We start from the raw sequence: 27893 nt of genomic DNA on the forward strand, positions 1-27893 counted from the left end.
TAGATAAGATATGGAATCAATCCAGATGTTCATCAACTAATGGCTAGATAAAGAAGTTGTGGTATATGCACAATGGGATACTATTGAACTGTAAAAAAGAATGAAATCCTGTCTTTCCCAACAAAATGGATGCAATTGGAGACCCTTATGCTTAGTGAAATAGGCCAGCCCCCAAAAGACAAATATGTTACTCTTGATTTGTGGTAACTAATACATGGAATATCAAAAAATGTAATGTATATGAGCAAAATTGACATTTTGAGATCTGATTATTGTTTATAGCCATTTTCTTTACTCTTAAGGAACCATGGTTTTTCTACTTACTACTTGTTGAATTCTTTATTTAGTGGAAGGTTAAGCTTATGGTTATATATTGAAATAAAAATTAAAAGAAAAATAAATGAAGGAGGAGGAAGGGAGGGTAGGAAGTATCATTATGCTTTTAAAACTGCATATATGAAATGCATGAAATTTGTTCCTTTTATATAAATTAAAAATTATTTTAAAAAAAGAATCACAGAGTAGTCAGGAAATGAACCCGGTTCTCTGATATGCCACCCAGGCATTCCAAGAGGCACCTTAACCCTCATACTACAGTACCTATCTTGTAAACTATATATTAAAAATATTCAGTTCTGGCCGGCACCACGGCTCACTAGGCTAATCCTCCACCTTGCGGCGCCGGCACACCGGGTTCTAGTCCTGGTCAGGGCGCCGGATTCTATCCCGGTTGCCCCTCTTCCAGGCCAGCTCTCTGCTGTGGCCAGGGAGTGCAGTGGAGGATGGCCCAAGTCCTTGGGCCCTGCACCCCATGGGAGACCAGGAGAAGCACCTGGCTCCTGGCTTCAGATCAGCGCGGTGCGCTGGCTGCAGCGCGCTGGGCGCAGTGGCCATTGGAGGGTGAACCAATGGCAAAGGAAGACCTTTCTCTCTGTCTCTCTCTCTCACTGTCCACTTTGCCTGTCAAAAAAAAAAAAAAAGTAAGAAGAAAAATATTCATTTCTAAGTGTAAAAGCCTTCAGAAAATAGGGTCAATAATGTTTAAATAGTGATACTTTAATGACTAAAAGAAATTTATTAAGCACCTAGCATAGTGCCTACCGAGTAAAATGTGCTCAATAAAATCACAATCTCTTTTACAACTCAAAATGGCCCTTTGTGCAACAGTGTTTGGATACCAGGTTCAGGATTGCTCAGCATTCTGGATTTCTTTTTTTTTTTTTATTATTAATTTATGTATTATGATGTGATTTGTCTTCCTATCAGCATATATCAAAAGCATTCTGTTCTGTTTTTCAGGAAAAGGAGGTAATTTGAGCTGCAGCCATGTTCTCATTCATGGTTATTGTTCAAGAACACAGTTCTCTCAGTTGCTTAGCAACTGTAGCTAGGTGATGGTGAGACTATAAGAGGTGAGGAAGAGAAAAGCAAAAAGGAATAGAGAAAACATATATATTAATGTCCAGGTCATTCCCAGGTAGATGAAAAAAGATCTGTATAGTTATGGTGTTTATAGGTCCAGTTATTTGTTACATGACTATACATTTTTAAGGAAATATTTTTAAATCCACCGGCTAATAGGTCACAGTAGACCTTTGTTGTTCTAATTCAAGGTAAATATAAATTGTTTCTTGAACATGCTGATTGAAAGTGAAATACAGGGACAGGTTGGAAGTCATCTGGCTTTGGATATCTATCACGCTACATGATACTCCTGCCACAGCATGGACAAAGTGGGAGCCTTTGAGGAGCTGACAGTTTCGGGATGGGTGTGAGAGATTCCTTCTCTGAGGAATGTGGTAATGGACTTCAGATGGTTTCCCTCATGCAACCTTGGGAATAATTTTAAAAATCTTTGCCACATTTAAAAATTGTTATGTAAGGATTCTAAGTTTAAGTGGTTATAAGGAATATAATCTCTTGTGGTTTGTGAATACGGAAATTTGAAAATAAAATTCCTGTATCACTCCATTTAATATATACAATGGAGTCTAAACACTATAGAGATTTGACATGCAGCATCAGCTGTTTCAAAATTCCATGAGTGGGGCCAGTGCTGTGGTGTAGCAGGTAAAGCCGCCGCCTGCAGTGCCAGCATCCCATTTGGGTGCTGGTTCAAGTCCCAGCTGCTCCACTTCCAATCCAGCTCTCTGCTATGGCCTGAGAATGCAGTGGAAGATGGCCCAAGTCCTTGGGACCCCTGCACCTGCGTGGGAGACCTGGAAGAGGTGCCTGGCTTCAGATCAGTGCAGCTCCAGTCATTGCAGCCAATTGGGGATTGAATCAGTGGATGGAAGACCTCTCTCTCTCTCTCTCTGCCTCTCCTCTCTTTGTGTAAGTCTGACTTTCAAATAAATAATCTTTTAAAAAAATTCCATGAGCAAGCTCTTTTATGAGTAATTTTCACATAATTCTTTTTCCTCCTTTAACTTATATTTGAATTTCATTTCACCAGATTTATATCCTAATGTTTCATACACATATATGTGCTGTTGGAAATGTGTTCTATGTTATATATATATGGGACATTATATACTTCTGAAACAAAAGTAAATACATAAATTATACATTGAATTATAAAATTTGTGATTATACAAAGTTGGGTATCTATACTTAGTACACATCCATTAAAATTGCAAATATGTAAGAAAATCATTGGAAAATCTAGCTCTTGGGTAGATAAGGCTTGTAAATATTAGTTTACGTAAGAAGATGTATTACTGCTAGAATGAGATAACTGTCAGCATCAATATTATGAATATTTATCATTTTTTTCTAGTGTAAGCCTCAAGAACTTCATTTGCAGTAATAAGTAATGGGAATGGAAGAAATTTTATTAGACAATGTTATTTCAAATTACTTGCTAAAAATGGCTGGTATAGGGGACTGGTGCTGTGATAGGCCAAAACTTTGCCTGTAGTGCCAGCATCCCACGTGGATGCTAGTTTGTGTCCCGGCTGCTCCTCTTCTGATCCAGCTCTCTGGTTATACCCTGAGAAAGCAGTAAAAGATGGCCCAAGTGCTTGGGCCCCTGCACCCACGTGGAAGAACTGAAAGAAGCTCCTAGCTACTGACTTCCGATCGGTTCATCTCCAGCCATTGTGGCCATTAGAAGAGTGAACCAGAGGATGGAAGACCTTTCTCTCTGTCTCTCCTTCTCTCTGTAACTCTACCTCTCAAATAAATATTATAAAAAATGGCTGGTATGTTTTTAATAATTTTTGGTGACTAGATTAGATTTTAAAGTTGAAAGCTTACTAGAAACCATTGTATCTGTAAAAGTATTTGGTGGTCAGTGCCGTGGCTCACCAGGCTAATCCTCCACCTGCGGCGCTGGCACCCTGGGTTCTAGTCCCCGTTGGGGCACTGGGTACTAGTCCTGGTTGCTCTTCTTCCAGTCCAGCTCTCTGCTGTGGCCTGGAAGGGCAGCAGAGGATGGCCCAAGTGCTTGGGTCCCTGCACCTGCATGGGAGACCAGGAGGAAATACCCGGCTCCTGGCTTCGGACTGGCGCAGCGCCAGCCATAGCGGTCATTAGGGGAGTGAACCAAGGGAAGGAAGAACTTTCTCTCTGTCTCTCTCTCTCACTGTCTATAATTCTCTCTCTGTCTCTCTCTCTCACTGTCTAACTCTGCCTGGCAAAAAAAAAAAATTATTAGAATCATCTATTCTCTCAGTGAAGATAGTAATATCTGTGATGAATGTTCCAGAGGTTGCTATATCACAGAAAGTAGACTTCTATAGCCTTCAACTGTATAAAAATCTTTTGTAATGGGACAAAGTAGAGGCACAAACAGAAAGCTAACTTAAAACTTGACAAGAGATTATCTGGACAAATACATTTTAATAACAAATATAAATGAAATTTGAAGATATAAAGAATATTATCGTAATTTATTTAAACATGTTTATCTTTTGAAAAGTGTTCCAGACTTCAAGTTGAAGTCCCTGGTTTATCCTAAAAGCCAATCTATGATGTAACTTTTCATAACTTTGACGGTAAATTGGGTATCAGCAGTAGAAGCCAAGAGGTCAGAGTTAAGTTTTCAGTGTGGTATTCACTGAGTTTAAATAACTTTTCATTTTGCCATGTCTTCTGCATTTAAAAAAAAAAAAAGCAGTGCTTGGCAATGCTAATAGTGATTCTGAAAGCCTTTTTTTTTTTTACATCACACATCAACCATGCTGTTGGCCCCGCCCACTTACTTTGCTTTTTTATTGGGTTTGCTCCTTCAGCCTAATTTAGACTCTACTTACCAACACAATTTTTAACTGATGACTGGATAAAGAAAATGTGATATATATATACATATATATATATATACACACACACACACACTATGGAATATTGCTCAGCCATAAAAAAGAATGAAATCCTGTCTTTCACAACAAAATGGATACAATTAGATACCATTACACTTAGTGAAATAAGCCAGTCCCCAAAAGACAAATACCATGTTTTCCCTGATCTGTGGTAACTAATAGACTACAAAAAATGTGATGTATATGAACAAAATTGACATTCTGAGATTTGATTACTGTTTACAGCCCTTGTCTCTACTGTTAAGGAACAGCGTTCTTTCTTCTTATTGTTGAATTCTTTACTTAGTGGAGGGTTAAACTTATGATTCTAAAATAAACTGAGAGTATGTTTCAGGACAATCAGAATAGGTAGGATCAGAATGAGTCACGAGTGATGGCCCGTGACTGCAGGGATGGGCAGAGGGCTGCAGTGAGACTGCTGCTGCTCTTCAGTGTCCATTTCATGCTTTTCCCATCCTAACCCCACCTGAATTCCGTTCACTTGTCATCCTCTCGCAACGCCAGCAACACCCATGTGCTTCGCTCAGTTCCAGGGACGGCTCTACATGGAATAATGGGAATCCCACCTCCTTGACAGCAACTGCTCTAGAAATGGGCATGTAACCCGATTGGGATAATTAAATTCAAAAAGGGATTTTCTGGAAGACTGAGAAAGTTCTTTATTTCTCCTCTAGAAGAACTTCCAAAGTGTTTTTCCCCCTCTTTTTTGAACTTGACTTGTGTGGAGCTAATGATGTTTGTTACATGTGGAGAAAACTGACATATCATCAAAGAAGGAGGTACCTTTCTCTGAAGGGAGGAGAGAACTTCCACTTTGACTATGACCTTGTCTAAATGTGATCAGAGTCGGCGAACTCAAAAGGCTTCCATAGCCTTGGCAGCTCATGATAATAACCTAGGGTGACTACTGACGCCATAAACAAGAGTATCAATTTGTTAAGTCAACAACAGGAGTCACTGTGTACTTATTCCTCATGTAGGAGCTCTGTCCTTAATGTGCTGTACACTGTGATTTAATGCTATAACTAGTACTCAAACAGTATTTTTCACTTTGTGTTTCTATGTGGGTGCAAACTGTTGAAATCTTTACTTAATATATACTAAACTGATCTTCTGTATATAAAGATAATTGAAAATGAATCTTGATGTGAATGGAAGGGGAGAGAGAACGGGAGAGGGGAGGGTTGCAGGTGGGAGGGAAGTTAAGGGGGGGAAAAACCATTGTAATCCAAAAGCTGTACTTTGGAAATTTATATTCATTAAATAAAAGTTAAAAAAATACAAATAAAATAAATAAATCTTTAAAAAAAAAACAAAACTGACATAGGCAGTAAGGCATATTTAAAGGAATTGGAACAAAAGAAATGGAGTCTTTGTCCTGCCTCTGGCTTTAGAGATATAAAACAACAAGGTCCTTATTACTTAAACCTGTTTAAGTTGTGGTTTTTAAGTACCTGCCATTAAAACCTCTCCAACTGCTTCTAGAGGGGCAGGGAGAGTGTATATGTGGAGTAAGGACTGAGTCAAAGATGTTTTCCTGAACTGACAGAGTAATTTCTGTCACAAGGGAGAAAAAGGGTTTAAAATAGAAATTAACTTCAATCACAGATATACACAGGCAGCTCTTGCACTACCTGGTTTTGATATGGATGTATATCAACTATCATGGCTTAAACAACACTAGCCTTCCAATAACCTGGTTCAAATTTCAGTTACTACAGCATCCAATTAGCAGTAAATGCAGGTTCAGTATCTCTTATCCAAAATGCTTGAGAATTTGAAGTGTTTCATTTTCCAGAGTATTTCAAGATTTTGGAATATCAGCATAGTTATGATACCTACTCTTCCTCAAATTCACCTCATATACCAAGTCTGAAGGTAATTTTATACAGTATTTTCAGTGTGCCTGTGTTCTAAGACCCATTGCATGAAGGCTGGTACAGAATTTTCTACTTGTGGCATGATATTAGGGCTCAAAAGTATTGGACTTTGGATATTTGGGACCCTGGATTTTTGGATTAGAGATGTTCAGGCTGTAATTGCATGAAGTGTAAACTCTGCTGCAACAGTGCACATATCACTACATAAGTGAGAGGCACCCATGATGATCAATCATGTCACTTTTTTAGTATGTTGTTCATGCAAGCAGCATAGAGTTGTATTGCCTCTGTTTCCCAGTGATAACAACATATTTTAATAAAACAAATAATCAAAAGAGAGAACTAACAAAGAAGGAAGTGCAGAAACAGAAAGTGAACAGGCTAGAAGTGAAATGGAATCCAGCATAAACATGCTTTCTGGAGAAGAGCCAGCCGATAGTGGGGATGCTGACAGTGCCACCATCAGAAGCTCTTGAAATGCAGTTAAGAGAAACCCAGTGAAGTTGACCTCATCAACCTAAGTGAGGAATGGGGTTCTGATGAAAAAGATGAAGATATCCCAGCAGAAATGATGCCTACACAAACTTCCCATTAAACAAACTCTTGGAGATATTTCATGGAATCCAAAGTGCAAAGGATAAAATGTTGTCAGACAGGGCGGGCACTGGGGCATAGTGGATAAAGCCACTGCCTGCAGTGCTGGCATCCCATATGGGCATGGGTTGGAGTCCTGGCTCCTTGACTTCTGATCCAGCTCTCTGTTAGGGCCTGGGAAAGCAGTACAAGATGGCACAAACCCTTGGGCCCCTGCACCCACGTGGGAGACCCAGAAGAAGCTCCTGGCTCTTGGCTTCAGATGGGCACAGCTCCAGCAGTTGTGGCCAATTGGGGGGTGAACCAACAGATGGAAGACCTCTCTCTCTGCCTCTCCTTCTCTCTCTGTGTAACTCTTTCAAATAAATAAATAAATCTTTAAAAAAATGTTGTTAGATGATCCAAAATTAGAAAGGCATATGATAATTCACCAAGACATGAAAAAGATGCTTAGTGCTTCTTGTATGTTAGATCATGTGAAGGATAGTGCTCTTCCAAGTAAAACAAGACCTTATGATTCTGAATATTTATAACATTTTAAATTATATAGTGAATAAATATCAGCTTTACTAATTTTACGTTTCCCTATTTATAGCCAATGGTAAGAGTTTTTAATAATTTGGTAAAAAATTTTTAAGTCACAAGGGCCGGCGCTTTGGCGCAGTGGGTTAAAGCCCTGGCCTGAAGTGCTGGCATCCCATATGTGTGCCAGTTCTAGTCCTGGATGCTCCACTTCTGATCCAGCTCTCTGCTATGGCCTGGGAAAGTAGAAGATGGCCCAAGTCCTTGGGCCCCTGCACCCACGTGGGAGACCTGAAAGAAGCTCCTGGCTCCTGGCTTTAGATCAGCGCAGCTCCAGCCATTGACGCCATTTAGGAGTGAACCAGCAGAAGGAATACCTTTCTCTCTGTCTCTCCTTCTCACTGTCTATAATGCTACCTCTCAAATAAATAAATAAAATATTTAAAAAAAAATTTTAAGTCACAGAACAATTGCAGTTATACATCCATGCCTTTTTGTTTTTTATTCTTCCTGGTCTCCAATCAGGTGCAGGGGCCCAAGCACTTGGGCTATCCGCCACTGCTTTCCTGGGCCACAGCAGAGAACTGGACTGGAAGAGGAGCAGCTGGGACTAGAACTCGGAGCCCATATGGGATGTTGGCACTGCAGGCAGAGGATTAACCTAGTGAGCCATGGTGCCGGCCCCAGCATCCATGCCTTTTTACTAGTCACTCCCTTTTCCTAAAATGCTCTTCTCTCATCTTTATTTCTTTTCCACCTGGCAGTCTCACTGGCATCTCCCAAAGTCCAGTTCAAATGTTAAGACTACTTTGTGCATTTTTGCCTTCCAGTACTGTATAAAGAAATCTCTGCCTACATAATAAAGTTACAATTTTCTGCACACCTAACAGTGTTCTGTAAAATTCATGCAACCTGAAAATCATATGGAGAACCTATTGGTAAGGTTGTAAGGTTGTATGGACAACTCCTTCAACATCTTGGAAGAATTTGCCTTTGCTTGAAAAGTCGCACCGACTAGGAGAAAGTGTCCTGGCCTGGGAGGGTAGATGTCTTGCATTTGGTCTTAGCCTTGTAATTAAATCACTATGTATTCCAAAGTAAGATGTAAAACCTCCTTGTTTCTAGAAATTTCCTTCTCTGTCAAGTAGGCATGAAAATAAGATAATTTTTAAAGTAGCTTTGTGTACTACATTTTTCTAATTCTGTATCATTATTAATGAGAGAAAAACATGGTACAATTCCCCTTATAAGACTCCTTATTTTATAAGGACAGGAAATGCTTACCAATTAAATGACCAGCATGCCTTCTGTGGGCTCGAGCTATGCCTGAACTGTTTGATTCTGTACAGAAGTTGCTGTGTTCTGTATCAGAGTTTGCATGTAATCTTGTCTGTTGTTCTTCAGCTTCTTGACCATTTATTCATGTCCTCACCGAGCACAATGCTAGGCTCTAGATGAGAAAAGCTCATTCCTGCTCTGGATGATCTGCACGTATGTGTGTGGGGTACCTGCTCATTCTTCTTAGGCAGGGACATGAAAATGCATCTTATAGAAGATGCATAACAGATATCGACTGAGACAAAGAGAAGTGGAGGGTAGGAGGAGGTCATGCTAAAGAGAGATAATAGCTAGTTCACTGGATGCATAAAAGAATATGAAGTGGGCATTAAAAGTGGAGAGATTGAGTAAGCATCATAGTATAGCAGTTTAAGTCACAAATTGGAAAGCCTGCAGCACATTTTAAGTGTACCTGGGATCAACTGATTCCCCTCACTGCTTCCAATCCAGCCTCCTGCTAATGCACCTAGGAGGCCGCAAACGATGGCCCAAGTAGTTGGGTCTGTATCCCCATGTAAGAAACCCAGATGTAGTTCTTGGTTTCTGGCTTCAGCCTGGGGCCAGCTCCAGCTGAGGAGGAAATGGGCTGCATGAACCAGCCAATGAAAGATCTATCTCTGTCTCTCCCTCTCCCTCTGCTTTCCAAGTAAATAAAGACATCTTTAGAAAGTGTATTATTAGACACAATCAGTGGAGGTGAAAGAAGGAGTGGTACAAGATAGCACTACTGAATTCTGTGTAGAAATTAGAACACATTCTAGTTATTTCTATCAGGAAATCTATTCATAGATGCGAAATAACGTGCTTCCAAATTGCCAGGAAGGAGGAAAAGTGGAAATCAAAGGCATGTTGTTAAATGCTTAGATCATGTTACCAGTGTCATTACCCAGAGGCTGGAGGTCGGGGGCTGTCATTTCCTCCTGACAGTTGGGAACAGTATGAAGCCATTTGCAAAACTCGCATAACTGGTGCACCGTCCTGGACTATGGCTTCTGTGCATGAAATGCTGCTATGGTGAGAGCAGGAGGAAGAAGAGCCTCAGCTTCCATACTGTCTGCCAGTCTTGCCTGTGTGTCTTACTGACAACTCACAGGTAGAATCTGGTAGCAAGGGAATCCAGGAATTGCACTTTCCAGGCTGCCAGTTCCTGTGATGAGAACTTAGGCAGGGAGTGACAATGAAGGCTGAGGGTCAACAGACAGTATCTTGCACAGCTGGCAAGAACCAGCCTATGGGGGCCGGTGCTGTGGCGCAGCAGGTTAAAACCCCGGCATGCCATATGGGAGCCAGTTTGAGTCCTGGCTGCTCTACTTTCGATCCAACTCCCTGATAATATGCATGGGAAAGCAGGGGAGGATGGCCCTGCTCCCATGTGGGAGAACCAGAAGAAGCTCCTGGTTCCTGGCTACAGATCAGCTCAGGTCCTGCTGTTGTGGCTGTTTGGGGAGTGAACCAGCAGGTGGAAAATCTCTCTCTCTACCTCTTTCTGTAACTTTGTCTTTCAAATAAACAAAATAAATCTTAAAAAAAAAGGATCAGAGAAAGAGATTCTATACTTTAAAGACAAAAAATAGATTTCTATCATCTTGTTTCATAGAATTAGAGCAGACATTTTGTGCATAGTTGAGGAATACTGAATATTTAGATGATTTGATGATCTCCAAATTTTCATTTTGTTGTAAAGATCACCCTAAATTTTAATAGTATAACTAAAGAATAAATAAGGGGAAACAGATGTCTTAATATTAACTCAGAAATTATTAGTGTCAGTCATTTCTGAAAATGTAACATATAAAGCTCAGTGTTGTGGAACAGCTGGTTTGAACACCCCTTGGGAACACAGGTATGTGTACTGGAGTGCTGGTTCATCTCTCAGCTGATTTTGTTTTTCATCCAAGTACCCCCAGAACTGATTATCATGCTTAGAAAAACCACTAAATGCTAAAAGAATGAAGAATGTTTTTTAGACCATAAATCATAATAAGTATCTACCCAATCTATTCCAGGAGGCTACACTTAAGACAAAAAAGAAATGAAGATCAATTTGAGTACCATTGCATCAAGACATCAAGAGCTGCTTTATGTAAAAAGTGATTGTGTTAAAAATTAGATATCCATAGTGTTTCAGCTTTAATTCAAAATAGTAACAGCATTTATTGAGTCTTACTAAGTGCCAAGCACTATTATTCTAAATGCTTCAAATGTATTAACTTATTATGTTTAGTTCAACTTTCACAGCACTACTATGAAGCAGGAGCTGTTATTATTGCTGTTTTATCCATGAGGATGACCAAACACCTGTCTTAAGTTCCTGCAGATAAGTGGTTTTGAATGTCAATCCCTCTTACTCTGGACTTGACACTTGAGGATGGTAATATACAGTACTTCTAATACTCAAGAACATGCCAGATTTAGCTGAATTATAAAAATAGAATCGCCTTTTGAAAGTTATGCTTTTTTTAAGCAGCAAAGTTTAATGCATTTCTTTTTTTTTCTTTTTCTTTTCTTTTCTTTTTTTTTTTTTTTTTTTTTTGACAGGCGAAGTGGACAGTGAGAGAGAGAGAGACAAAGAGAAAGGTCTTCTTTTTCCATTGGTTCACCCCACAATGGCCACTGCGGCTGCTGTGCTGCGGCCGACACACTGCACTGATCCGAAGCCAGGAGCCAGGTGCTTCTCCTGGTCTCCCATGCTGGTGTAGGGCCCAAGGACTTGGGCCATCCTCCACTGCACTCCTGGGCCACAGCAGAGAGCTGGCCTGGAAGAGGAGCAACCGGGACAGAATCCGGTGCCCCGACTGGGACTAGAACCCGGTGTGCCGGTGCTGCAGGTGGAGGATTAGCCTATTGAGCTGTGGCGCCAGCCAGATTAATGCATTTCTAAAAATTTCATCTGCCCTAATTATTTTCCCATTATACCAGAAGTTAGTGATAGCAGATTTAGCTTCTTTGTTTTATAGATGGAAGAAACAAGGGGGCAAAGCATAAAAGAACTCAGGGGCAACAGGCATCAGTGCATCAGGAACTGCTTTGGCCAGGCAACACAGACAACTGTTTAAACATCCACTTTAATATGGCTCCTATCGGCCTCTAGTCCATGATGCCATCTTTTGCCTGCAGGAGATTTCAGAGTCCCCAGGTGGCACAAAGGATCACATAGCAAGAGAAGCCTGTGGGTCTATGCCTCTCCTGATCAAGTCACATGATTCAAACATGGGGCCTCTAGCTGAACAAACAAATCCAGTCTCATCACTTCCAGAGTTCACAGCTTTAAACACCGTAAGATTAAGTTTGTTAACACTATTGGTACCATTGAATTAAGACTTTAGGGAGCAAACCTTCAAACATAGGCCTTTGTAAGACACTGAAACTAATATTCAAACCATAGAACCATGAATCATTTTTTAATAATATGCATTCTTCACAGACTGTATGAAGACCCCTCATAAACAAAAAGGCCAAACAGAGCTATGTGCCACATGGCTTTGTGTCTGCCAGTTGTTTTAGTCCTAATTATAGGACTGATCTGAAATGAATGCACACTATTGTAGGCTTGTGATTCCTAAGCACAGAAATGAGAGATTTCAGTACTGAAAAACAGGCCATGGTGTTGACTGTGAAACAAATTTCTGAACTGGTTTCACAAAAAGAGTTATCGATGCTGCAATCTTCTGGGGACATTCTAAGAACTACAGGCTGTCCCCAAGCCCTTGTAGACATCTAAGACACAGATCCGTCAGTCACTTCTGAACTTCAATGTTAACTAATCATTCTGGCAAAAGACAGGAAAAGCAGGGAAAGGTGCTAAATTCATGGGAAGATTTCCAGGCACTGCCTGGCTGACCCACATTGATTGCACGGTGCTGCAGTCACAGTGCTTCTTCTTTCTAAGAATTTTACTGGTTACTCATTAACCTCTGAATTGCTATTAAGTATGAGCTGTGCATAGCTCATATTTTTGTTTTCTACTGCTACTAGGAGAATGGGATTACTCAGCAGCGAAGTGAACCGGCCAGCCTTGGGCTCTAACAGGTGCACAGCAGCCACGTTCCAGGCTCTGGGACTCAACGGCATCCCAGATGAAGGCGATTATTTCAGGGGTTCCAACTTGTTTTTAAAAAGTGTACAAGAAAGACTGGGAGGATATATGTGGCCAAGGGATTGCCTTTATATCATGGGATGACAGATAAGTTGTTTTTTCTTCATACTTTTTAGTTTCTTATACAAAAGTCTGATTTTTATTAAAATCATTTTTTTTTCTTACAATAACATTTTACAGTAAGAGGTTTGGGAAACTCAACTCAATGCTTAAATAGTTGTGCAAATAACACAAGAAGTATCACCATATTCTGGAGTGTGTCTCTTAGAAGAGTTGCAGGGTTAACAATATGTCACCAGATACATGTACTTAGTCTTCTTACCTTGGGCATGAGGAGGCATAGGGGGCTGTGTTCTCATTTGCTACTTTGCCCTTTAGTGGCTGAAGCTTCCTCTCCTAACATGGGCATTTCTAAGCTGACAGCACGTTTGCTGCTGGGACTTCTGAGCTTCTCCCAACCCTTTCCTGACCATGACCCTAGAGATGGTGCCTGGTGCAGGCTTCCTTATAGAATGAATAGCAAAGTGGAGGGCATTTACACCAGAGGCTGCTGGCAAGCAGAGGTGGCTTCAAGCTCTCCACATCAGGGCTGCAAAAGTGAGGAAGGTGCCTGCTTTCCATGTGAGCCACAGAAAGCACTTGGTAAGCCAAAGGAAAGGAGCAATATTCAAAGTCAACAGAGATGGCAGACAAAGGAACAACAGTGACCAAGCTGCTAGACAGAGTCGTCACTCCCATATTGGCAGAGACTTTCCCACCATAGTAAATGAAGAAACACAAAACGTCCCAATTTAATTAATAAATTCTACCACCCCTTGATTCTGTGCTTTCCTAAAGAGCCACACCGAATCAGGAGTGCAAGAATCCCGCTCAGACTGATAGTCAAATGCACTCCCTGAGTGCCTACTAGCTAACCCCAGCAGCAGCAGTGGCAGGTGGAACCTGACAAATGGTTAAGGATGGGGTTGGGGAGACAATGGGGAGTAAGTGCTGGCACTGGCTCCTCCTCTGTCTGGTCCACTTTTACAAGCCGTCAATTCCTCAGCACTTTCTCCTTTACTAGCCAAACAGAGGCTGTCATGATGAGCCCAATTTGTAATCATATTATCCAATTTCTACAATAATAAGTCCTCTCATTTCCACCCAGTGTACTAGAGAAGAACGTGAAGCTCAGTGGTTTAAGGTGTTCAAGGTGATCCAGCTGTCAAGTGTTCAAGTTTCAACTTGTAATCCCACTAAAAACAGTCAGAATGAGAAGCTGCAACAGTTCTTTCTGATGAAATGAAAATCTTCTACTTGCCTAAAAAGCTTTGGGCCAACATGGCCACCTCCAACACCCAAGCTTTTCTGGGTTATATTTCCTTTCACTATTCCATTGAATAAATCACCACAGCTAAACTGTGGTCAAACTTTTGTCCTTTACTCCCTGCTCCTGTTTTACATCTGTTATTTCTCTCATTAAATTCCCTCATTCTCTCTCCAGGGTTTCTTCTATTTTCTCTCATAATACATGAATCCTTCAATATCAGACACCAAATTTTAAGCCAGATGGCCTGGGTTTGAATCCCATTCTGTCACATATTAGCAATGGGACTTTGAGCAAGTCACTTAATCTCTTGGGGTTTTAGTTCCTCTCTGTAAAGTGAAGACATGGTACCAACCGCAAAAGTTTGTTGTGATCATATGGGTTAATAGGCAAAAAACCTTTGGAATAGCACCTGGCAGTCAGTCAACAAAGTTAAATATAATGCTGACACAGTTACTCCTGGGACTATGATACATCATTTCTCAGTGTCATGTGGGAAGTAAATTATCATTTTCCAGTATACTTTTTTTAATTACTCTATTTCCTATAAGCTGTCACAGATTATGAGATAAAAAAAGTTTTAAAAGATTTATTTATTTAAAAAGTAGGCTGGCAAATAGAGAGGGAGAGATAGATTTTCATTTGCTTGTTTACTCCCCAAATGCACACAACAGCCAACACTAGGCCAGGACAAAGGCAGGAGCCAATCTGGGTCCCCTATGAGGGTGGCAGGAACCCAAATACTTGGATCATCATCCTCTTTCTCCCAGGCACATTAGCAGGAAGCTGGATAGTGGCAGCTAGGACTCAAATAGGCACTCTTATATGAAATGTAGGCATCCTAAGTGGCTTAACCAATTGTACCAAAAGATTCAGCCCTGGGATAAATTTTTCATATTTTTCTGTCTCCAATGCTACATTATATGTACAGTGTTGAGCATAGAGGGGAACGTTCTTTTTTGAAAGGCAGAGTTAAAACAAGAGAGGCAGAGACTGAGTTCATCAACTGTTTCAATCCTCAGATGGCCACACTGGTCACGACTATGCCAGGCCAAATCCAGGCACATGAAACTCAATCCAGGTCTCCTTCATGAGTGACAGGAGTCCAAGTACTTGGGCCATCTTTGCTGCTCTCCCCAGCACATTATCAGAGAGCTGGTTTGGAAGTGGAGCAACCAGGACTAGAAGCTGCACTCATATGAGATGCTGGTGTTATAGATGGTGGCTTAACTTGCAATGCCACAATGCCAGCCATGAAACATGAATTCTTGATGAACCCATGGCAGACTTAAATTTTATCTTTTGCTGGTTGGGATTCTAATCAAGCCAGTTAACACAAAAGAAATAGGAAGGAATACACTTAAAAAAAAAATACTTACTGTTAACTGGCCTCTATTTTCCATCTGTAGAGAGCTGACAGACTTTCAAATTCTAAAGAGTAGCCATCTGATCCTGAAAAGGAAAAAGAAAGGCTAACACAAATAGAAAGAGGTGGAATATAAACCAATTAAGATTGCGTACAGCAGAATCAGCATTCACAGTTCAGGGACTTTAACACAATCTCAATTCCATTTTTGTTTTGATTCAGAGAGAGAAATACCCAGAAGTCACTGATAAATTTTGGTCTCCTCAAGAATTAGTAAGAAAACATAACAAAACAATCGTTCATCTGTAAATCTGAGGAATCTTTAAGACAGCTCAAGCAGGCCAACCACTGAAAACCAATTAACCAAGGTTGACTGAGACAATTTCAGACATAGGGGTATACACTGTGAATTTGCAACTCCTTTTCCCTTAATCATTTGTTTATCTCTGGGGAGTGAAACACAGAACTCTGGAAAGAAACAGGTAAGACCTAGAGAGTCAGTTCATGTTAAAATCCCAGCATAAAGTAAGGCTATGGTTACAAGGCACCTGGTAGAATCCATGAATTAGCTTTGAACAGGTGACACCTTGTTCTTCTCTGCAAAAGCTTTTGAGTTTGCTTTCCTGTGCATCCTATCTGGAGCCTGAATTGTATTAAAAGAACCATAACCAATTAGCCTCTGTTTTGCAAAGGCTTGAAACTGGCCACATTCTTCTTGCCATTTCTGGTAAGACTGACGCGGAAGGATCCACCAGATTGCCATCTATATAAATGAGAGAATTACTACAGGTCTTTTATAACAGTAATTGAGGATAATTTTAGTCTTTTTTAGAGATGGATTTTAACTTCTAATTGGTAAAGACCTACCCTATAAATTAAAAAACTAAGACCATTAAGGGAATTTTATGAGCCTCGTCTCAAACCCTCTTTTCAATGTACTCTTTTTTTTTTTTTTTTTTAAGATAGTGGAGAACTATAAAGTGAGATTGACTCTCTATATATTTTAAAATTATCCAACTTGCAAAAAAGTAGAGCAAGATGTACTTTAACCCAAATTAGAATGGGCCTTATACTTCAGATTCTCTTTTGGGACAGAGAGCATCAAAGTAAAATCTGACCATGTTCAGCCCACCATGCATATTTTGAGATTCACTTTCAAGATTACGTGGGATCAGCTCTGATCCCATTACTCTAGGGAAATGAATCTAAGAAAGTTCATTTTCTTACTATTCTTCATAGGAGGCTCAGTTGCTAAGTGCTCAAGTAAAACCTGCAGAAATATTATGGTTGAAATGCTGCTAGACAGCAAGGATAAGACAGGTAGAAGTTGAGCCTTGGAACTAATTTTGTCCTCAGGAGCCTGTGTTATATCAAATAGAACTTTCTATATAGTCAAGCAGACATCCATGTTGTCATGTTTATTTCTGACTTGTTCAATTACATACTTCTTTCTCAGCTCAAATATGCACATTTTAATTATACAACTGATTTACACCAAAGGGCCCAGTTAGACTAAGAGTATCTAAAACATACTTTCACATTAATGCAGACAGAAAAATGAAACAAAAATACTCATCTTTATGTTTTCCTTTTTAAAAAAAATTTATTTATTTGAAAGACAGAATTACAGAGAGAGGTAGAGATAGAGAGAAAGAGGTCTTCTACCTGCTGGTTCATACCCCACGTGGCCACAATGGCCAGAGCTGAGCCGATCCGAAGTCAGGAAACAGGAGCTTCTTCCGGGTTCTCATGTGGGTGCAGGGACCTAAGGACTTGGGCCATTTTTTGCTTTCCCAAGCCATAGCAGAGAGCTGCATTGGAAGAGGAGCAGCCGGGACTCAAACGAGTGCCATATATGGGATGCCGGTGCTTCAGGCCAGGGCTTTAACCCACTGTGCCACAGTGCTGGCTCCTTATGTTTTCATTTGAAATAGCAAAAGCCCAATAAATGTTCTTTTTAGAAAACAGAAACTTAAAAAAATCAAAAAGAAAATAAGGCAAGCAATCAAGTCAGAAGTAACAGATAATATGTGTTCTCTTTCCTGAAACTAATGAAATAATGGACAAAATATATAAAACAATGGCTATCACAGAATTGCACATCAGGACCCGAAGAGCAGTGCACCCTTAGGGATAAGAATCAAATTATGTGAGTCCTTTGTCCTAGGTTACTGCCTAGAAAATGTTTCTTGGTTTGGCGGCAGAGCGGAAGACCTAGACAGAGCCTGGAGGTCTCCCTAGGTTGAGGAGGAAGCTGAGAGTTAGGGAGAGCCAAGGCAGCTATACTTTGCTGAACAAAGCATGTGAGAGGAGAGCTATATAGAAAGGTCATTCTGAGGATCTGCAAAGGGTCCTCCTTGTGTATTCAGTGCACTACGCTGAACGATGAATCTGAGACAGAAAACTGAGGCCAGGGAAAAGACTACTAAAGAGGAGTTGAAGAAATAGTGCCTGGAGTTCACACAGAGGTGAGGAGAGTGCTTGTTGCCAATACCTAGAGTGGAAAATCCTCCTACATCAGGGCAGTGATTAAAACATTAAAAAAGTTACTTCAATAGTAGATAAAATGTCTGAAGACTAAATACAGATAGGGTCTTCCTCATCAAAGCTTTAAAAAGACTCCAAAGGATCACAGTTTCCAAGTAATTTCCAAAACTCAAAGACGTTTTTAGGAATACAGCAATGCTTGGCACCTAGTAATGTATAAATCACAATATGTAGCATATAATTAAAAATTATATGGTATCTAAAGAACAAGAGAAATACAACCCACAGTGAGAAGAAAAAGCAGTTGAAATTACAGATGATGGATGAATAGACTACTGCATTATAACAGTTGTTATAATGATATTCCATACATTCATGAAGCCAGAGAAAGACAGAATATGTTGAGATGCAAAAAAAAAAAAAAAAAAAAGGCTGAAATCAAACTTCTAGATATCAAAACTACCATGTTCAAGATGAGGAATACAGCGCGTGGGACTAAGGATGCAATAAACATGGAAGAGAAAAGAATAGTGAGCTTGAAGACACAGGGATAGAAATATCCAAAATGAATGAGAAAGGAAAAAACAAGAGTGAAAGAAATGAGCAATGCATCCATTAACTGTGGGACCACTTCAAACAGCCAAATATAACTGGAGTCTCCAAAGGACAGAAATGAGGGGACAGAAAATTATTCAAAAAAAATAATGGCTTGAAAATGTGTCAAATTTGCAAACTTTAATTTCAAAGATCAAAGCGCAACAAACTCAAGTACAAGAAACATGAAGAAAAGTGTATCACATCACATTATCTTCTAGCTCCCTAAAACACAGTGCATACAGAAGAGCAGTATAACAGTAGATTCCTTGTCAGAAACAGTGCAGGCTAGAAGACAGTGGAGTGACTTTTTTAAAGCACTGGAAAAAAATACCTTCGACCTAGAATTCTTACCCAGTGAAAATACCACTACCACCATGAACAAATATGAAATCATGTTTTCATATATTCAGCAGTTCAAAAAATTAATCACTGGCAGGCCTGTATTACAAGATATGTTCAAAAAACTTCATCAAGCTAAAGAAAAATGATACTACATGGAAATTTACAGCAATGCAAAGAAATGCTGTTCTCTGGAAATGATAACTACACACAGTGTGAAGTTGACAGCAAATGTAGCAGTAAATGTTTAACAGCAATTGCACAAAGAGCAGGTGGAGAGAAATGAAAAGAGGTTATCTTAAGGTCATTACACACTCTATGTAGTACATTATCACTTCTAGACAGTGATAAAGATGTGTACACAAACCCTAAAGCAATCCTTAAAATAGCATGAGATATAGCTAATAAGTCAATAAGGAGGATGAAACAGAAACATAAAAATGCTCTCATTAAATCCAAAAGAAAGAAAAAGAGGAAAAAGAAACAATTCGCAAATAGGACAAATAGATGAAAATCCGAATAAATTAAACATCATATTAAGATGGCCTACATTGTAGCACATTGGGGAAAGCTGTTGCTTCGGATGGCCACATTTCATACTGGAGTTCTGGTTTGAGTTCTGTTTTGAATTTTGTGCTCTATGCTTCCAGGCTAGCTTCTTGCTAAGGTTCCTAGGAGGTAGGAAATGAGACCTAAGTACTCAAATCCTGCCATCTCCAAGTCTCAGATGGACCTCCTAGCTCTTGGCCTCATCCTGGCCCAGTGCCAGCTGCTGCAGGCTGTAGGTGAGTGAATTAGAATCTGTCTCTCCCTTTCTGTCATGCTACCTTTCAAAAACATAAAAGAATTACATTTAATGTAAACGGCATATGACCAATTACAAAAGAGAAAATATCAGATTAGAAGAGGAAAAATAAGTTCATCTATGATCTATCCTCCAGAAACTCCTCTTAAATATAAGTGGAAATTGTTTAAAGTGATCAATATATTTTATGCTAAGGAATCAATAAGAAGGTAAAGTAACTATATTCCTAACAGATAAAGTAGATTTCAGAACAAAGAATATATCATCAGAAATAAAAAGTGGCATTCCATAGTGATAAAAGGGTCAATTCATTAAAAAGATGCAGCCGTTCTGAATGTTTAAGCAGTTAGATACAATGACAAAGTTTTATAATACACGGACCAAGATCTAATGTAACTGTAAGAAGCAACAGATAAATCAATAATTACAATCAAAGATTTCAATATGTATATATGAAAAATTGAAAAAACAAATAAACTTGAATTCAGTAAGGATGTAAAAAAATTGAATAACTATCAATCAATTTGATTAAATTGTCAGTTACTGAACTTTCCAGTCAATAATAGTGGACTATATATTCTTTTTAAGTGTACATAGAACATTTAAACAAGGGTTACCTCTATACCATAAAAGAAGTCTCATTAATTTAAAAGGATTCAAGTTATACAAAATATAAAATCTGACCATACGGTATGAAATTATAAATTAGTAAGAGAAAGATACCTGAACAAAATCATGGAATATTTGGAAACCATAACACATCTAAATAACTCATGGGTCAAAGAAGTCAGAAGAGAAAAAAAGTTATTTTGAATTTTTTAAAAAAAGATTTCTTTTCTTTGAAAAGTGGTGCTACAAAGAGAGAAGAATAGGGAAAGAGAAGAGAGGAAAAGCGGGGGGGAGGAAGGGGGAGAGAGAAAGAACAAAAGAGAGAGAAAGAGATTTCATCTGCTAGTTTAGTGCCCAAATGGCCACAACAGCCAGGGTTGGGCCAGACCAAGGCCGAGAGCTTCATCCAGGTCTAACACATGGGTGGCAGGGGCCCAAGCACTTGTACTATCTTCTGCTGCTTTTCCATGCACATTACTAGGGAGCTGGATTAGAAGTAGAGCAGCTGGGGCCGGCGCTGCGGCTCACTAGGCTAATCCTCCGCCTAGCGGCGCTGGCACACCGGGTTCTAGTCCCGGTTGGGGTGCCAGATTCTGTCCCGGTTGCCCCTCTTCCAGGCCAGCTCTCTGCTGTGGCCAGTGAGTGCAGTGGAGGATGGCCCAGGTGCTTGGGCCCTGCACCCCATGGGAGACCAGGAAAAGCACTTGGCTCCTGGCTCCTGCCATCGGATCAGCGCGGTGCGCTGGCCGCAGCGCGCCGGCCGCGGCGGCCATTGGAGGGTGAACCAACGGCAAAGGAAGACCTTTCTCTCTGTCTCTCTCTCTCACTGTCCACTCTGCCTGTCAAAAAAAAAAAAAAGTAGAGCAGCTGGGACTTGAACCAGCAACATATGAGACACCAACATTGCAGGTGGTGGGTTAACATGCTATGCTACAACACTGATCCCAATTATTTTGAATTTCAAATCAACAAAAGTATACAAAATTTGCAGAACACAGCTAAAGGAGTAATGACAGGAAAATCTGTAATACTAAAATAATAACAGAAAAGAGAAATGGTCTCCCCAGTCAATGACTTCACTTTCTACCTTCTGCAATTAGAACCAGGACAAACTGAACTCTGTGAATAACCTTAAGGGCCTCAAAGCTATTAAAGAAAATATAATCTGTAGTTAACTTTCTCACACAGAAAACTCCAGACTAACATGATTTCACGACTTTTTCAAACATTTATGGAGAAAAAGATCAATTCTATATAAACTTACACAGAACATTGAAGAGAAGTGACTACTTTCCAAATCATTCTAAGAGACTGGTATTTACCATGATATAGAGATCTCAGATCAATGCAGCAGTTTAAAGAATCCAGAAATAGATGTGTGTGGCAGGGTCCCAAGTACTTGGGGCCATCGTTTTCTGCTTTCCTAGCTGCATTAGCAGGGACATGAACTGTAAGTATTGCAACAGACTCAAACTTGTGCTTGTATGGGATGCCAGTGTTGTAAATGGCAGCTTAATCCACTGCACCCTTACACTGGCCCCAGAAGTTTACAATTGAACCATTGGTATGAATCAGTATGTTGATTTCCAACATGGTGTAACAAGGAAAAGACATGCTGATTTTGACCAGTGGAAGATAACAGATGAAAAGCAGAGGAAGTATGTAGGGGAAAGTTGGAGAGAAGTTTACAGAAAGAAGAGGGATGCAATGGAGCAGTGTGGAAAGAGCGGATGCACAGCAGCAAGCAGGGACACCACATAGGACTCCCACAGCCAGGGGCTGCAAGAGACATGGGTTTCTGAGAGCGAGGTGACAGCAGACTGCGGCAATCTGTGCCATTAGCGATATTACACGAGGGAGAACCTTGAGGACCACACTGACTTTGAGCCCAACCTTGAGCCCTAGTAGAGGGCAGGGTACCCACTAATCTAGCAAAGGAAAAGCACAATTCTTTCGCCCTGTCCCCCCAAAAAGGCACCCAGCAACCAGCAGGGACAAGGTTCCATCTTACACTAGTAGAGGCTGTGTCAAGTGGAGGTGGCTCTCGCGCACATCACCGGGGGTTTCACCAGAAAGAAGAATCTGCATTTCCCATTGACCTTGAGACTGGCTGGGCACCCAATTAGGACTGTGAGGTGCTCACATACTCTTTTTTTTTTTTTTTTTTTTTTTTTGGACAGGCAGGGTGGACAGTGAGAGAGAGACAGAGAAAAGGTCTTCCTTTGCTGTTGGTTCATCCTCCAATAGCCGCCGGGGCCGGCGCGCTGCGGCAGGCGCATCGCGCTGATCCGATGGCAGGAGCCAGGTGCTTCTCCTGGTCTCCCATGGGGTGCAGGGCCCAAGCACTTGGGCCATAGCAGAGAGCTGGCCTGGAAGAGGGGCAACCGGGACAGAATCTGGCGCCCTGACCGGGACTAGAACCTGGTGTGCCGGCGCCGCAAGGCGGAGGATTAGCCTATTGAGCCGCGGCGCCGGCCTCACATACTCTTAACCTATGACAGGTTCTGGGGTTCAAACTGCAAAGGTGGAGCATCCAGAGGCAGCTGAATCTGAGAATGTCTTCACTGCCTGTGAACATGGAGCGGAAAGCAGATCCTCTGCACCTGTGACTTTGAGAGCTTTGCATGCTGTGATGAGAATTCTGGGACTGCAGGATAGGGTGTGGGGTGTAGCTGGGTCTCTCTGAAATCACGGTCTGGTGTCAGAGGCTCAGAGTTCCCTGACTGCCTGGGGTGGGTCACTGCAGAGGATTCTGTGCTCACATTGAAGACTGCACAGATCTTTGTGTGGTTTTTGGACCAGCATGGGTGATGGTTGTACACACTGTGGGATAACCCTGGGCACTGATCACCTTGGAAGAGAGGAGGTGAGGTTGTTATTATGCCAACAGGTGTGAACATACCCTCCCTGCTGCTGACAATGTAGGATTCTACCACACCCAATATGGATGTCACCCTGGATTCTTGCCCCATACTTGAGCACTGACCAAAACTCCCTGGCTCAACCCAGCACACACCTATGAGTATCCGCTAAAAGAACAGACACTTCACTAAGGCACACTGTCATAGTTCAAAAATAAAACACATCAAGGGACAAAACCAACAAATGTCCCCACAACTGCCAAAAACTAGATGAAGATATACAAGAAACAAGAAAGACAACATGACTCCCCCAAAAGAACATAACAACACTTCAATATTAGAATGTGAGCATGCAGACACTGATGAAATGCCTGAAAAGGAGTTCAAAAGAATGATCAATGGATTATTCAGAAGCAATGAGAAACATATTCATGAGATAAAGAAGTCCGTACACAATATAGATGAAAAATTTTCCTGTGAGATGTATTTTGATGGGAAATTAAACTGAAATATTAGAAATGAAGAATTTATGGCCGGCGCCGCGGCTCACTAGGCTAATCCTCCGCCTTGCGGCGCCGGCACACCGGGTTCTAGTCCCGGTTGGGGCGCCGGATTCTGTCCCGGTTGCCCCTCTTCCAGGCCAGCCCTCTGCTGTGGCCAGGGAGTGCAGTGGAGGATGGCCCAGGTGCTTGGGCCCTGCACCCCATGGGAGACCAGGAAAAGCACCTGGCTCCTGGCTCCTGCCATCGGATCAGTGCGGTGTGCCGGCCGCAGCGCGCTGGCCGCGGCGGCCATTGGAGGGTGAACCAACGGCAAAGGAAGACCTTTCTCTCTGTCTCTCTCTCTCACTGTCCACTCTGCCTGTCAAAAATGTGGGGAGCAATCCGGACTAGACTAAGTTACTCGAATTAAGACTTATTCTATGCATCTGCTCTCCCACAATATGGCGCTGGGAGAGAAGTAAACAGCTTCCGCACAGCTGCCTCCAGTTCAACTAATAAACTGTAGGACTTGCTCCTGATTGGAGGAGAGCAGCGTACTCGGCGTGTGGGCAGCCGAGTTGGGATTGGCGGAGGAGGACTATAAAGGAGGAGAGAGACGGCATGCATCAGGAACATCTATGGGGAACATCTAGCTGAAGGAACACCTGTGCAGCCCCCGAGAAGAGCCGGCCGGCGGTGTGCCGCTCCCCTGCGGAAGTGGGGAATGCGGCCAGGGGGAACTGCCCTTCCACGGAGGTGGAAGGGATGGTGGCCAGCCCGGGAAGAACCAGCAGCAAACCCGGGGAGGGCCGAGCAGACAGAAAGAACAGCGCAGGGTCCTGTGTCGTTCCTCCACGAAGACGGGGAGCGACAAAAAAAAAAAAAAAAAAAGAAATGAAGAATTTAATATGGTAATTAAAAATACAGTGAAAAGCCTTAACAACAGACTTGGTGAGGCAGAAGAAAGACTATCTGAGCTAGAAAACAAACCTTTGGAAACATCTCAGTCAAAACAAAAAAAAAAAATGAAGAAGAAACCAGAAAATTAAAAACAGTGTTCAACGTTCAAGATTTATGGGATACTATTAAATGAACCAACATAGGGACTTAGGAGTTCTTGAAGATGTGGAAAGAGAGAATGAATGAGAAGGCCCATTCAACAAAACAATTACAGAAAAATTCTCTAATTTGGAGAAAGGGACCTTTGAGTACAAGAAGCACACAGAACTTCTAGTAGACATGACAGGAAAGCTCTTCACAATGACATATTGTAGTCCAATTTGCAACAGTAAAACATAGAGAAAGTGTACAAAATATAAATCCCAATTTGTCTCCTGAGGATCTCCAATTAGACTGACAACTGATGTCTTTTCAGAAACCCTACAGGATAGGAGAGATTGAAGAGACATAATCCCAGTCTTGATAAAAAGATTATCAACCTAGAACACTGTACCCTGCAAAGCTCTTATTTATGAATGAAGGTAAAATAAACACCTTCCATAACAATCAGAAATTAAAAGAATTTGTTACCAGTCTTCCAGCCTTACAAATGATATTTATGATTTGAAACACACAGAAACAGAGAATGATAGTCATCATTATGAAAGAATGTGCAGAATTATGAAACAAAACCATTACCTTACACCTTATAAAAATCAATTCAAAATGGATCAATGATCTAAATCTATGACCTGATACCATAAAATTACTAGAGAAGAACATTGGGGAAACTCTGCAAAAATTTAAAAAGGCAAAGACTTCTAGGGAAAGACTCCAGAACAAAGACAACAAAAATAAAAATGGACAAATGGGATGACTTCAAGCTAAGAAGCCTCTACACTGCAAAGGAAACCTTCAACAAAGTGAAGAGGCAATAGAAAGAATAGGAGAATATATTAGCAAACTACAAAACTGATAAAATATTAATATCCAGAATCAATAAATAGCTCAAGAAACACAACAACAAAACAAACAATCCAGTTAAGAAATGGACAATGACTTGAACTGGCATTTTTTGAAAAGATTAAATTCAAATGGCCAACAGATTCATGAAAATATGCTTAGGATCACTAGCAATCATGGAAATGCAAATCAAAACCACAATGAGGTTTCACTTCACCCCAGTTAGAATTTTTCTGATATAGAAATAAAAAAAAAATAATGTGGTGAGGATTTGGGGAAAAAGGTAACCTAATACATTGTTGGTGGGAATGTGAACTAGTACATTGTGAAAGATAGTATGGCGATTCCTCAGAAATCTAAAATAGATCTACCATATGACCCAGCCATTCCACTCTTTGGAATTTACCTAAGGGAAATGAAATCAGCATATGAAAGAGTTATGGGGGGGCAGCACTATGGCCCCGTGGGTTAAAGCCTTGGCCTGAAGTGCCGGCATCCCATATGGCACCGGTTCAAGTCCCTGCTGCTCTTCTTCCGATCGAGCTCTCTGCTATGGCCCAGGAAAGCAATAGAAGATAGCCCAAGTCCTTGGGCCCCTATACCCACGTGGGAGACCCAGAGGAAGCTCCTGGCTCCTGGCTTTGGATCAGAGCAGCTCCAGCCACTGTGGCCATCTGGGGAGTGAACCAGCTGATGGAAGACCTCTCTCTCTGTCTCTACCTCTCTCTGTAACTGTCTTTCAAACAAATAGAATAAATCTTAAAAAAAAAAAAAAGTTATCAGTACCCACATGTTTACTGCAGCTAATTCACAAGATATAGAAGATATAGAATCAATCCAGATGCCCATCAGCTGGTGACTGGATAAAGAAAATGAGGTGTATAGACACACACACGCACACACACACACATTATGGAATACTATTCAGCCATAAAAAGATGAAATTCTGTCTTTTTCAACAAAATGATACAACTGGAAACCATTCTACTTAGTGAAACAAGCCAGTCCCAAGTAGACAAATACAATGTTTTCCCTGATCTGTGGTAACAGAGTACAAAAAATGTAATATATATGAGTGAAATTGACATTTTGGCACTCCATGATTGTTTACAGCCCTTGTCTCTACTGTTGAGGAATAGTGTTTTTTTTTCTTATTATTATTTGTCAAATTCTTTACTTAGTGTGGTGTTAAGCTTATGATTGTAAAATAAACTGAAAGTATGTCATTGTAAAAATTAAAAGAAAGAGTAAGAAAGGAAGGAAGAGAGAAGTTTGGAGCATGGGCAGGAGGTAGAGTATGCTGGGAAATATTGCTATGCTCCTAATGAACTAGTAGAGAAAGCACAGTTTTTTTTGAATAAATGTTACTAGCATAGCTAGATGAGCAAAAAATAAAATTGGGTTTGGAAATTCTTCATGAGAATCTTATAAGTCCAACTGATAACAAGCATTTAAACATCTCTTTTAAAATTAAATGTAAAATACTTGGTAATTGCCAAGGCATTTCTGAGGCTCTGGTCAGTGCATTAGAAAGTGAATTGTGTGGTATCAAACTGATTATCTTTAATTTTCACACATATTTACCTTGGAACAATCATCAATAAGGGGCCAGATTTCTATCAAGACTAAGCTTTAATAGGTTGTCTCTGAGTATTATTTAAAGATACATTCATGAAAACATAACTGATCACTTTGTAACTCTTGTCCCTACCTTTAAAGAACAGCATTGATTTTTTAAAAAAAACATCTTGCTTTATATATGTATATAAAATGTGGGTTATATTAAATTCACTTCTTATAAGTCAACTCTAATATATTATATGTGTGACACCAGCCAAATGTGAATGTGAGCACTGAAGAAACACCCATCAAATTCTACAGCACTCATCTTCCTGTGGATTATAAATTTCTGTTCCTGGAATATGAAGACATATCTACATTCTTTACACCATCTATCAGAGTACTTAGCTATATCAAAGTTTTCAAAGTCCCACCAAGTTCAAGAGCTTCCCTAAGGATTTCTGAATCACCTTTTCTGTGATACAAGCATGTAATTCAAGAGAAGAGCATCCTTCAAAAACATGAGCTGCATTTATGTTTTCTAAAGTAGATCATAGGTAGTCGGGTGTTCTTAATATTCTCTATTTAATATACCTGAAATATTTTATAATGGAAAAGAGAGATGGTGGGTAGTTTGATTGGTTAAATAGACCTGGGTTAACTGCACTATTAAAAGAGTTCTGCTCGGGCCGGTGCCACGGCTCAATAGGCTAATCCTCCACCTAGCAGCGCTGGCATACCGGGTTCTAGTCCCAGTCAGGTCGCCGGATTCTGTCCCGGTTGCCTCTCTTCCAGGCCAGCTCTCTGCTATGAGCCGGGAGTGCAGT

At 40.7% G+C, this 27893-nt stretch overlaps 1 long non-coding RNA gene across 1 annotated transcript in view; it reads right to left on the reverse strand.

The window, feature by feature from the left end:
- LOC103348333 (uncharacterized) overlaps window positions 1–27893 on the reverse strand; it is a 166085-nt gene that overhangs the window by 25399 nt on the left and 112793 nt on the right. Inside the window, exon 4 of the long non-coding RNA XR_011380180.1 lies at window positions 15438–15510. This is a non-coding gene — a long non-coding RNA (uncharacterized lncRNA). The remainder of the gene's footprint in view (window positions 1–15437; window positions 15511–27893) is intronic.

The sequence above is a fragment of the Oryctolagus cuniculus genome, chromosome 11, assembly GCF_964237555.1.
Source record: "Oryctolagus cuniculus chromosome 11, mOryCun1.1, whole genome shotgun sequence".
Taxonomy (NCBI): Eukaryota; Metazoa; Chordata; class Mammalia; order Lagomorpha; family Leporidae; genus Oryctolagus; species Oryctolagus cuniculus.